The 12,677-nt window shown below is 43.5% G+C and overlaps 1 protein-coding gene across 2 annotated transcripts in view; it reads left to right on the top strand.

Moving 5' to 3' along the window:
- LOC142599181 (E3 ubiquitin-protein ligase KCMF1-like) overlaps window positions 1–12,677 on the top strand; it is a 63,645-nt gene that overhangs the window by 490 nt on the left and 50,478 nt on the right. The gene's annotated exons all lie outside the window — the stretch shown is intronic.

The following is a 12,677-nucleotide window of genomic DNA, read 5'->3' as shown; positions in this document are numbered from 1 at the left end:
AGTGTCGCGGGAGGGGTGGTGGCGGCCGTGTCCGTTACGGGTAGGCCCCGAGTCCCTTTTCTGCCGCCACTAAGCACGCACGCTAGGCCCATGCTCGCAGAGGTTGAAGGGTCTGCTGCAGCTTGAAGTGGGTCTGGTCTCTTGTCATCCCTCACTAGCCTGTGACTTGGGCTTAGCCTTGTCCCGGACTGACTAGGGGGAGAAGAGGAGGAGACAGGAGAGCTGTTTATTTTCACTTCTCTAACTTAACTGTTTGAAGGATGGGCCTGGAGGAATCTGTTTTGGGGTAAAGGAAGAAGGTGTAAGGGGGGATGAGAGGTGTGTGGTGGGAATGGTTTGCTGATGTGTCCTGAGAGTTGTGAATGGCATGATATGAAGGGAGAAAGGGTGCAGGAGGGGAAGAGGAGGCAGGCTTGGGGTGATTTGCTCCCTGTGAAGGGAAGTACCCTCAGGTTTCTTAGGGTAGGGAGAAGGGACTGTGGGGTATGAGGCATGGGGAAAGTAGTGCTTGAGGGGAGGCGATGCAAGGAGGGTGGCCTTGCATCCAGGGGAAGTGGATTGGGGTGTGGTTTGCTTTGGTATAGTGGAGGTGGTGGGTTGCATGTCAGGTGTAGTACTCATGCATGTAATTGGTTGTGGTGTTGGGATTGGGAGACAGTTTATGCAGTCTTCATGGCCTTGTTTGGGTGTAGTTTGTATTTTGGTAGGTTTGGCAGCTTGAGAAGTAATGTATTCTTTTTAGTTCTGTATTTTAAAAGAGGAAACATGCTGATGTAGCAGCTTTTGTAGAGAGATCATCATACAATTATTTTGTGTGTTTGTCCTTGTTCCTGTGTATCTTTTTTTTTTCCTATTGGTAAGTGAAGTGGATAGTTAAGGATTAATTAAAAAAAAAGTGAGAATGGAGAGAAAAATGAAAGAAGGGAATTTACGTGGAGAGAAGTTGTGTGTGATATTTGTAATGAAGCTTGCTTGGTTTGCTACCTCTTCTTACCGGTAGTTGCACTAGTATAAAATATTCTGTAGAAGTTCTGCCTTGTATCTTGACAGGCTAATTTTTTGGTCTGTTAGGAACTAAATTTAGCACCTGTCTACATACATAATTTTGATTCTCCTCAAGTTGTGAGAATAATCTTTTCAAAAGAAATGGAGATATCTTTATTTAATCTTAATGTTTTGAAAGCAATGTGCTAGAAGACTTCAATGTTTGGGAGTAATAATGCTGACTTCTAGATGGGTTGGTAGCTTGATGCTGAGCTAGAGTAAATATGGTGGCTATTCAGTGTATAGCTACAGCATTTTGTTAGTGTGTGTGCTTGTCTATCTAAGACTAGTCTTGCCTGAATCTACTAACACTCTTTTTTTTTTTTTCCTAGTAAAGGTACCAAATACTCCTGGTTCTTTTCTGATTAAGATGTGGGTTGGTATTTGGTGGGGGCTTTTTTTGGTGGTATGTGGTGGGTTTTTAATTTTATTTATTTTTTTAGAGGGTGAGTGGGGTTGTTTGGATTATCTGCATAGGATGCAGATAATGAGGCAAATGCTAACAACACTGAGTAAAATAAGGGTTAATAAAAAGTTTTTGTTTGTGGCTTTGTTGGAGAAAGTACTCTGTAAACTGCTGCTGTGATAGATATCCATGGTATGCAATTGTATGCAATTTAAAGCATGGTAGCAGGATGAGGACTCATTAGATTGCACTGGTTAAAGCTACAAAAGTGGTATGATGTGTTGCGATGTTTTGATAAAGGAGAACTATCAAAACAATTTAAAATGTGTTTCTGATTGACAGTTTGAGGTTTTTCTAGTGGATGTTAGGTTTTGTTTGTAGTGTGGGGAATAATGTTTTTCTTGGTCTTTCTATTCATCAGCAGAAATTGAAGTATGGAAATAACATTAAGTGTGGTTTTGTTAAAAATTGCAAACAGGTATATCGATGTTCTTTGAAGTTGCATGTTTTTAAAAATGAAAATAGTTATCTTAAACTGATGGTAACGTTACATTGTTGACATAAATATCTTTTTTATATAAAAAGGAAAAACCTCATCAAAACTGAAAAGATAAAAGCTGCAGCAACAACTATACTTTTGTGATAGATTTCTATAGGAACTTGGTTTGTCTTGAGTTTTCTTAATGGTTTTTCTTCATTTCACATGTTTTAGGTGTTAATTTTATATTAGTTAAAAGGTTAGAATAAGTTGCCTTGATGTAGGGTCTGTGGTTGGCTGAGAGTTCTCAATCTGTAAGTTGATGGAAGTGTTTTTTGTGTGGTGGTTTGTTTTTTGTGTGTGGGGTTTTTTGTTTTTTTGTGGTTTTTTTTTCAAGGATAAGGTATAGGAGAAAAGTGAGTTTCAATCATGTTAATAAATTGTACCTCTGGTGTGTGTGGGTTTTGTGTGGGGTTGTTTTGGGTTTTTTTTGGTCAAAATGGCCTGTTCTTGCCAGAATCAGTTTTGTGATGGGGAAGAATATACTGGAGAAGATAAATGCTGGAGAACTCGAAATTCCAATGTCTCAGAGCTCTAAATAAGTATTTGATGGAGCTATAAGCTTACTCTTCATCAGGGTCTCTTGGCAATTTTCTTTGCATTGTGGATCAGAAATTGGTTGGGAGACAGGAAAAGAGAGAGTAGAATTCAACCACTGATTGTTTAATACCTTCAGAAATGGAACTAGTATAGAACTTCTAAAAATTATCCAGAGAGTGGAGGATGGGAAACAGTGGGATAAAAACACTTGCAAATAAGACAGTTATTTGAGCTAGGAGTGACTAGAAGGTCTTCCAAGGAACTTTAGAAAGAGCTAAATGAGCTCAATGCATGAGCAGCACAAGATGAGTGAAACTAATTTGTGTTTAAAAAAAAGCAATAGGGAGAAATAAACTCTTCAGGTACCTTAAAGTGTCTACTTCAGTGGTATCAACTTGGGAAAGGTTGCGGGGTATCACTGAAGATAATCATGCTTCTGTTTTTACTGCTACTGTGTTTGTTGGCAAGATGTGAAAAATGTTACTGCATTCAGGAAGCTGCTCAGAACAGCAAGGTTGTCAAGTTGAGCACTTGATTTGGGATGTGCCAGAACTAGCTTGTGCAGATAAACCTAATTCAGCCTTCTTTGAGTACATGCACTGTGAAATTACTTTCTTTCTGTAATGCCTCATCTCCTTGTTTACTGTTCACCTTCAAAAACGGCACAAGGGTCCTCCCCTAGCTACAACAGCCTCCTTCCCTATATACCCTTTACAAGGCAGGGTAGAATAGAGAAGATAATATGTGGCTAAGTATTTTTGTGATGTTGATGGTTGAATTTTGTTGTGGAAAGCTGGATTCATTCCTGCCTCTTCTATGGAGTTCTTGGGGAAATGCCTGGCAAATCACTTGGACAAGAGTTTACAGGTGGCTGCTATCTGTGTCTATCTTATTTCATGAAGTCCCAACTGAAAATTTTGGGCACTCACAGCTGCAACTCGATACCTGAAAATTAGTGGCTTTTCTCCTATCTTAGCTCTTAGAGATATTTGGGCTGAAACTTCCAAACAAAATGCATTCTTGGCTGTTGTGGTTGAGTACCAGCAGGCAACTAAATACCTCGCTCGCTTCTCCCCCTTAATATATTGGAAGGCCGCAATTAGATCTCCCTGGAGCCGCCTTTTCTCCAGGCTGAACAACCCCAACTCTCTCAACCTGTCCTCATAGGAGAGGTGCTCCAGCCCTCTGATCAGCTTCGTGGCCCTCCTCTGGACTCTCTCCAACAGCTCCATGTCTCTCCTGTACTGGGGCCCCCAGAGCTGGATGCAGTACTCCAGGTGGGGGTCTCACAAAAGCGGAGTAGAGGGGCAGGATCACCTCCCTCGACCTGCTGGTCACACTTCTTTTGATGCAGCCCAGGACACGGTTGGCTTCCTGGGCTGCAAGCGCACACTGCCGGCTCATGTTGAGCTTCTCATCAATCCACACCCCCAAGTCCTTCTCCTTGGGGCTGCTTTCAATCCATTCCCCACCCAGCCTGTAGTTGTGCTTGGGATTGTGCCGACCCACGTGCAGGACCTTGCCCTTGGCCTTGTTGAACTTCATGTGGTTCACATGGGCCCACCTCTCCAGCCTGTCAAGGTCCCTCTGGATGGCATCCCTTCCCTCCAGCGTGTCAATGGTACCACACAGTTTGGTGTCATCAGCAAACTTGCTGAGGGTGCACCACCACTTTTCCTGTCTTAGATACCTCATGCAGCTATCATTCATTTAGTCTATAGGCCATCCCTCTGTGGTGTCCATTGAGTTCATTTAGTTCATGACTTTGGGCTCCATCTGTCATAAGTCTTTCAGGGCAGGAGAGATGGTGTGTGGTGTTAGATTGTTGGGTGCTGCATCTGGAGCTTGTGGCTGGTGTATCTGGCGTGTCCCATGCCCACAGTCTGTGGGTTGATGATGTCGATTTCAAAGAAGTTGCTGGGCACTGGTTACTGAAGTAAATTTTAGTTCCATCATCGTTGCACTCTGCTCGGTTTCATCAACGTTCATTCTTCATTAATTTGGGTGTGTGTTAATGTAATACCACTGATACAGCCTATAGCAAATGTAGTAGTGATGACATAAAATGGCAGGGTTATTTAGCAGTTAACATAATACAATTTAATTTATTGGCTATTCTCACCCAAAATCAATCCCCTTGAGGTATGCATTGGACTGTCCCATTCTTCTGTCTTGCCCACCAAGTGCACCCAGGTCATTGAGCAAAAGCCATCCCATGAATGGGTTTGCCTTTGCCTGAAGCAGGAATAACAAAGACTGTCTTCCCCAACATATTCTTCATGCGCACTATGGGAACTGTATCTCCTTCTACTGGGCATGGAAATTTTGATTGTGCAGGGCCAGCTCGATTGGTAGACCCCCTAGTGTTAACTAACCAGGTGGCCTTTGCTAAATGTGTATCCTAATGTTTGAAGGTCCCACCGCCATTGCTCTCAGTGCAGTCTTTAACAGTTCATTGTATTGTTTGATTTTCCTGGAGTCTGGTACATGAAAGGGGATGTGATACACCCATTCAATGCCATGTTCTTTGGCCCAGGTGTCTATGAGGTTGCTCTGAAAATGAGTCCCATTGTCTGACTCAATCGTCTCTGGGGTGCCATGTAGCCACAGGAGTTGCTTTTCAAGACCCAGAATAGTGTTCTGGGTGGTGGCATGGGATATGTTTCCAGCCATCCAGTGGTTGCTTCCACCACTGTAAGAACATAACACTTGCCTTGGCAGGTTTGTGGGGGTGTGATGTAGTCACTCGGCCAGGCCTCCCCATAATTATATTTCAGCCATCGTCCTCCATACCAGACAGGCTTTACCTGCTTGGCTTGCTTGATTGCAGCGCATGTTTCACATTGATGGATGACCTGTGAGATGGCGTCCATGCTCAAGTCCACCCCTCGATCACGGGCCCATCTATATGTCACATCTCTTTCTTGATGGCCTGAGGTGTCATGGGCCCACCTAGCTATAAATAATTCACCCTTATGTTGCCAGTCCAAATCCACCTGAGCCACTTCAATCTTGGCAGCCTGATCCACCTGCTGGTTGTTCTGATGTTCCTCAGTGGCCGGACTCTTGGGTACGTGGGCATCTATGTGATGTACTTTTCTAGTTAGGTTCTCTAGCTGGGCAGCAATATCTTGCCACAATGGGGCAGCCCAGATGGCTTTGCCTCTGCGCTGCCAGTTGCTCTGCTTCCATAGCTGCAACCACCCCCACAGGGCATTGGCCACCATCCATGAGTCAGTAGAGAGGTACAGCGTTGGCCACTTTTCTCTCTCAGCAATATCTAAAGCCAGCTGGATGGCTTTCACCTCTGCAAACTGGCTTGATTCACCTTCTCCTTCAGCAGCTTCTGCAACTCACTGTGTAGGACTCCATACAGCGGCCTTCCACCTCCGATGCTTTCCCACGATGCGACAGGACCCATCAGTGAACAGGGCATATTGCTTTTCTCTTTCTAGTAGTTCCTTATATAGTGGGGCCTCTTCAGTGCGTGTCACCTCCTTTTTCTGGTGACATTCCAAAGTCTTTCCCTTCTGGCCGGTCTGTGATCACTTCCAGAATTCCTGGACGATTGGGGTTTCCTATTTGAGCCTGTCGTGTGACCAGTGCAACCCACTTACTCCACGTAGCATCGATTGCATGGTGTGTAGAGGGGGCCCTCTCTTTGAACATCCAGACCAGCACCGGCAGTCGGGGTGCCAGGAGGAGCTGTGCTCCAGTACCAATCACTTCTGAAGCAGATCGAACCCCTTCATACACTGCCAATATCTCCTTTTCAGCTGGAGTGTAGTGGGCCTCGGATCCTCTGTATCCCTGAATCCAAAACCCCAGGGGTCGATCTCGAGTCTACCCTGGTGCTTTCTGCCAGAGACTCCAGGTAAGGCCATTCTCCCTGGCTGCAACATAGAGCACATTCTTTACATCTGGCCCTGTCTGGCCTGGCCCAAGGGCTACTACATGGACAATTTCCTGTTGAATTTGTTCAAAAGTTTGTTGTTGCTCAGGGCCCTGTTTGAAATCATTCTTTTTCCGGGTCACCTGACAGAGAGGGCTTACAATGAGACTCTTATTTGGAATATGCATCCTCCAGAAACTCACAATGGCTAAGAAAGCTTGTGTTTCCTTTTTGTTGGTTGGTGGGGACATGGCTGTTATTTCATTGATCACATCCATTGGGATCTGACAGCATCCATCTTGCCATTTTATTCTAAAAACTGGATCTCCTGTGCAGGCCCCTTGACCTTACTTCGTTTTATGGCAAAGCCAGCTTTCAGCAGGATTTGAACTATGTTCTTCCCTTTCTCAGAAACTTCTTCTGCTGAGTTGCCCCATACAATGATGTCATCAATGTATTGCAGGTGCTCTGGGGCTTCACCCTTTTCCAGTGCAGTCTGGATCAGGCCATGGCAAATGGTGGGGCTGTGTTTCCACCCCTGGGGCAGTCGATTCCAGGTGTACTGGACGCCCCTCCAAGTGAAGGCAAACTGTGGCCTGCACACTGCTGCCAAAGGGATCGAGAAAAATGCATTAGCTATATCACTTGTGGCATATGACTTGGCTGCCTTTGACTCCAGTTCATATTGAAGTTCCAGCATGTCTGGCATGGCAGCACTCATGGGTGGTGTGACTTCATTCAGGCCATGATAGTCTACTGTCAGCCTCCACTCTCCATTGGACTTCTGCACTGGCCATATGGGACTGTTAAAGGGTGAGCGAGTTCTGCTGATCACTCCCTGACTCTCCACTTGTCTTATGGATGGGAACCAGGGAGTCTCGGTTGATGTGATATTGCCACCATTGCAACGTTGTTGTAGTGATTGGCACTTGTTGTTCTTTGAGGATCTCCAAAACAGAAGGATTGATGGAGAGACTGGGCAAGGTAGACAGCTGTTTCATTTCCTGCATCTCCATGGTAGCTATTTGAAAAGCCCACTGGTACCCTTTTGGGTCCAAACATTTTTTTTTTTTCTTTTGGTTCAGCCTCAGTGCCTGTTGTGGGGGTTGGGGTAGCCACAGTGCCTGTTGCTCTGTTTTCCCTCTCTTGCCCCTGAGGGCACTGCCTGATATTGAGCAGTGTTTGATAGGTACTGGCCAGGGCCCAGCACAGTGTGGTAGGTTGTACCTCCTTGGAATAGCCACAGCATTTTCCTTTCAAATATTCTATCACTTCATCAGGGTCCTGTAGTTGTTTGTGAGTCAAGTTCTAAACCATTGGGAGTGAGAAGTTCTCTAGATAGCTGCCCGTATTCTCCCACATGCCATGCCACCCATGGCTCTGCAGCCTTGGGGAAGATCCCTGGGTGGTGTTCTTACAAAAGATTGTTTTATCCCTAAACAAGACTTGAAATACATTCAGGAGCCATAGTAATAAGAGCATGCTGCCTTGAATATTCCAAGGGTATTCAAAATTCTCAAAAGCTGAGGTGAAAGAGTGGGAGAAAGTACCCCCCTCTGTCTTCCTCATAGATTAGGTGTGATTATTAATCAATTCTGAGAGATGTCATCTGACTTATGAACATGACAGTAATGTGACATACAAATACCAGAGTAACCTCATGACCATTGATATTCTTATAAGATGACATTACACGGTACAGCAAAATGAGAATCCTGACCCACCTCTCAGAGGTGATATACAGTATCACAAGGAGTATGTACAGCAAGTAAGGGTTCACATACCACAGCCATGTGAACAAACAAAACACTATTGTGACCAGTGACTGTTTAAATAATACAATAAATACTTATAACAACTTTGTTTTAACACACTCTGGTCACATCTGTTATTTCAACCCTTTGTGTCCCACATTGGGTGCCAAAAAGGACTGTTGGTTTAGCCCTAGCTGGCAACTAAACACCATGAGACCACTTGCTCACTGCTCTCCTTGGTGGGATGGGGAGGAGAATCAGAAGAAAAAGGTAAAACTTGTGGGTTGGGATAAGGATGCTCTATTAGGACAGCAAAGGAAGAGGATGATGATAATACTTATAACAGTATATATAAAGTGGGTGATACACAGTGCAATTTGTTCATTGCCTGGAAACCGATGCCCAGCCTGTCCCCGAGCAGCGATTTCTCCTTCCCGGTCAACTTGCCCCCTTATATACTGAGCATGAGGTCATATGGTATCGAATATCCTTTTGGCTTGTTTGGGTCAGCTATCCTGGCTGTGTCCCTTCCTGGCTTCTTGTGAAAATTAACTCTGTCCTGGCTTGAAAACTAGGACATTGGCCTAGGGAACTTTAACTAGGTGGACAGATGTGGTAGTTAAAGGCTATGAAAATGAGTCATAAGGAGAAGACCAACAAACAGTTTAATTCCAACACCACTGTTGGATTTTAGTATAACAGTGTTGGAAACTTGTATGCCTTTTGAATCCCCTTCAAAGAAATCTAAGAATTGATATGACTCTAGGCTGGGCTGGATGGGGAGAGACAAAGGACTATTGCAGAAATAGAGACTGAAAAAAATATCTTCAAGGTTGACCAAGAGAATCTAAAAAGAATGAATAGCTTAAGTAATATAGATGAAGAGTGCCTATAACTGTGTTTTGGGTTTTGTTTTGTTTGGTGTTTTTTTTTTCCCCCCACAATATAAGAACAAGAGGTTATACAGTTTAAGAGGCTGAAGATTCAAAACTGTTTAACAGAAGTGCTTTTTCACACAGTGTATAACTAGACTGTGCAATACTTTTTCACAGAAAAAGTTATACCACCTGGTTTCCGGTTTGAAGGATTAAAACTTTGGATTCTATCTCAAACTTTGTATTTTATGTCTCTTAACTATTTGAGACTAAAAGGTTGTGTAGAGAATCTAATGTCTGATATTCTGTGATGTTCCTACAACTTTCCAGGAATAGTCAGCTGAATCTCTGAACTCATGCTAATTCCTATGTTCGTATCTAAATATCATCCTTAATGTCATCCACATGTATTGGGTTTACATGGCAAGGTTTTGGTGGTGGGGGGCTGCAGGGGTGGCCTTGGTGAGAAGAGACATGGGGCTGCCCATGTGCTGGACAAAGCTTGTTTTATTTGACTCTGCAAAGAACCCATTACTGGCTAAAGCTGAGCCAGTCATTGAAGCTGATGGCACCTCTGTGAAAACAAATTTAAGAAAGGGTAAATGTGCTGTGCAGCAGTGTGTGTAAGGAAGGGAGGGGGGAGGGGAGTAGAAGTGTAAGAAACAATCTTGCAGACAGCAAGGTCAGAAAAAAAGAAGGGGGAGGTGGTGTTCTGGATGCTGCTATATCAGGTATATTTCCCTGCAGCCTATGGAGAGGGGTGGGAGCAGGCCAGTGATGGGACCTGCAGCCTGTGGAGAGGACCACAATGGAGCAGGCTAGTGGTGGAAACTGTGGCCCGTGGAGAGGACCTTGTGCTGGAGTAGCCTTTTCCTGAAGGACTGTAGTCCATGGAGAATACCTGTACTGGATCAGGGGAAAAGCATGAGGAGAAGGAGCAGCAGAGAGAAACTGTTATGAACTGACTGTAACCCCCAGTTCCACATCCCTCTTCTGCCTCTTGGTTTGGGGGGGAAGAAGTAGAAGAGTTGGGAATGAAGGAGTGAAGTTGAACCTGGGAAGAAAGGGGGGGGGAGGGAAGGGAGGGGAAAGGAAGGTGTTTTTGTTTTTTTGGGTTTGTTTCTTGCCATCCTACTTTATTTTTAATTGGCAATAAATTAAATTAATTTTCCTTAAGTCAAGTCTGTTTTGCCTGTGACAATAATTGGTAAGTGATCTCCCTATCTCTACCCATGAGCTTTTCTATCCTATTCCACCCCCCATCCCCGTCCTCTTGAGGAGGAGGAGTGAGTGTGTCTGGGTGGCTCTCTGGTAGCCAGCTGAGGTTAACCCACCACCACATGTTTGTTTCAAAGTTAATTGTGATAACACTGTGATAAAGTATCACTGAAATAAGGCCATTTTTAATTTCTTTTAGTGCAGAGTATAGTGACATGCTTAGTAGTTTCACTGATTTCCAGTATGTGTAAATGAATTTTTTTTGGTTTTGAGCTATTTCATGAAGCTTTATTTTGCATAAGCTCGACAACTGTCTAGAGCCTAAAAGTGAGTGAGGAAGTCTCTGCAAAATTAAAACATTGGGGTTTTTTTCCCCTCTCATAGAAGTGCCTGCAAATTTTTTATCACTTGCATAAGTTCTCTCCATTCATAGAGTTCAGAACTGAATCTCAGAAGTGAGTACAAGCAGTTGCTTGACTCGTACCTTTTGCAGTCTTTGGTTCAAGGTTGGAGCCCTTTTTGAACATGAATAAAACCTTTAAGGTACTTTAAACAACAAACCTAGTCACTTTGCAAACTGAACCTGTCTCTTCTACCTCTGTAAAACATCTGAGTTGCTCTACAGGTTCATGGTAGTGTGGCAGAAAATTCGTGGTAGCCTCTGCGAATAAATATATGGGTATGTGCAAGTGTGCTAGAAAGCTTTCAGTATTATTTGGGGTCTGGACATAAGTGTCTTGAAGGTATCCAACTGGATAGTCATGCTCTAAACTGCTTTATTAGTGATGTTGTCTGGATCAACATCAGGTATTAGGTATCCCAGCCTCAGAAGCAGTGGATCCATAGGAGTTTCTCAAGGTTTGAAATGTATTAGGAGATATTAGTAGAAGGGTTCATTGTGTACCTGTCAGTAATTTCAATCTTTGGGAGAAAAAAATATTAATAATGTTCAAATTTATTTGCTACACACTTATTGCATAATTTGTATAATTCTGTGTACGCTGGCTGTATTTTAGAAAACTTTTTGCTTGGGTGGATCTTGAGATTGTTGGGAGTCTCAATAGAGATAAGCCTTTGTCAGCTGGACTAATTCTAATGATTATTAGAAAGTTCATGTAGCCAGACAACAGATTAATTTACAGCAGACTTCATTCTAAATTTGACTATGGAAAGGTAGGTGTCGGAAAGAAAAATTCAAGATGCCCTTTAAGAAGGGCACCAAAACTGTGCCAAAGTAAGCCATAGAGAACGCAACTCTGCAGTTTAAACTTTTAAAACACCACACGCACCCCCAAACTCTTAAGATCATGTGAACTACCTTATATACATCATAATTCTGTCCCTATCCACTGCTATTGTATGTATTGCCCATGTAAGATGAAAATATCAACAAATGTAAGTTGATTTGATTGCTGTACAGATAGAAAGCTCATCCCCAGACTCTTACTCCTGCTGTAAACCATGACCATCTTTCATCTTATAGACTTGTAATTGTAAATTCATTAAATCAATTGCAGATGAATTGGAATCTGGGTGGTATCAGTTGACTCCTAAAGACTTTAGATAAGCTTCCCAGCACTCTTTTCCTTTGGGAGATCAGAGGGATGGAATGCCTTTCCTATGAGGAAAGGCTGAGAGAGTTGGGGTTGTTCAGCCTGGAGAAGAGAAGGCTCCGGGGAGACCTTATTGCAGCTTTTTAATACTTAAAGGGGGCTTATAAGAAAGACAGAGACTTTTTATCAAGGCCTGTAGCAAGGGGTAATGGTTTTAAACTGAGAGAGGGTTGATTCAGACTAGATATAAGGAAGAAATTCTTGGAGCGAATCTAGCAGGAGCCATCAAGATAGTTGGGGATTGGAGCATGAGATATGTGAAGAGAGGCTGAACGAACCCAGATCTCTTCAAGAGAAGGCTCAAGGAGATCTCATTGCTGTCTAAAACTCCCTAATGGGAGGGAGTAGAGAAGATGGAGCCAGTGCCTTAGAGGTGTGCAAGGATAGGACAAGAGGAAATGGGCAATGAGTTGGAACATGGGGAATCCTGATTAGATACAAGGAAAAACCTTTTTCCCTCCATGAGGGTGGTTAAATGCTGAAACAGAGTCCCAGAGAGGTTACGATATCCTCATCCTTGGAGGAGTTTGATCCTTCAAAATTCAACTGGACAAGGCCCTGCACAACACAGATAATATTTAAATGATCCAGCGTAGGGTTTTTTATGTTCTACTATATTTTTTTCAGTACACTTGTATTTCGCGTTCAAAGAAACCCTTATTTTTGCAAGTCAGTCTGTTGTCTGGGTGTGAGACCTGCTGAGAGGAGTCAACAAGAGAGGCTCTCCTTATATTGCTGTGCAGACTCTGGGGGAGGGTGTGTGTGTTCTGCCTTCAGGGATCTAGGACTCATAGGAT

The sequence above is a fragment of the Balearica regulorum genome, chromosome W (genome assembly GCF_011004875.1).
Source record: "Balearica regulorum gibbericeps isolate bBalReg1 chromosome W, bBalReg1.pri, whole genome shotgun sequence".
Lineage (NCBI taxonomy): Eukaryota > Metazoa > Chordata > Aves > Gruiformes > Gruidae > Balearica > Balearica regulorum.
The sequence above is the reverse complement of the archived record's forward strand: the minus strand, read 5'-3'. Positions and strand labels throughout refer to the sequence as shown.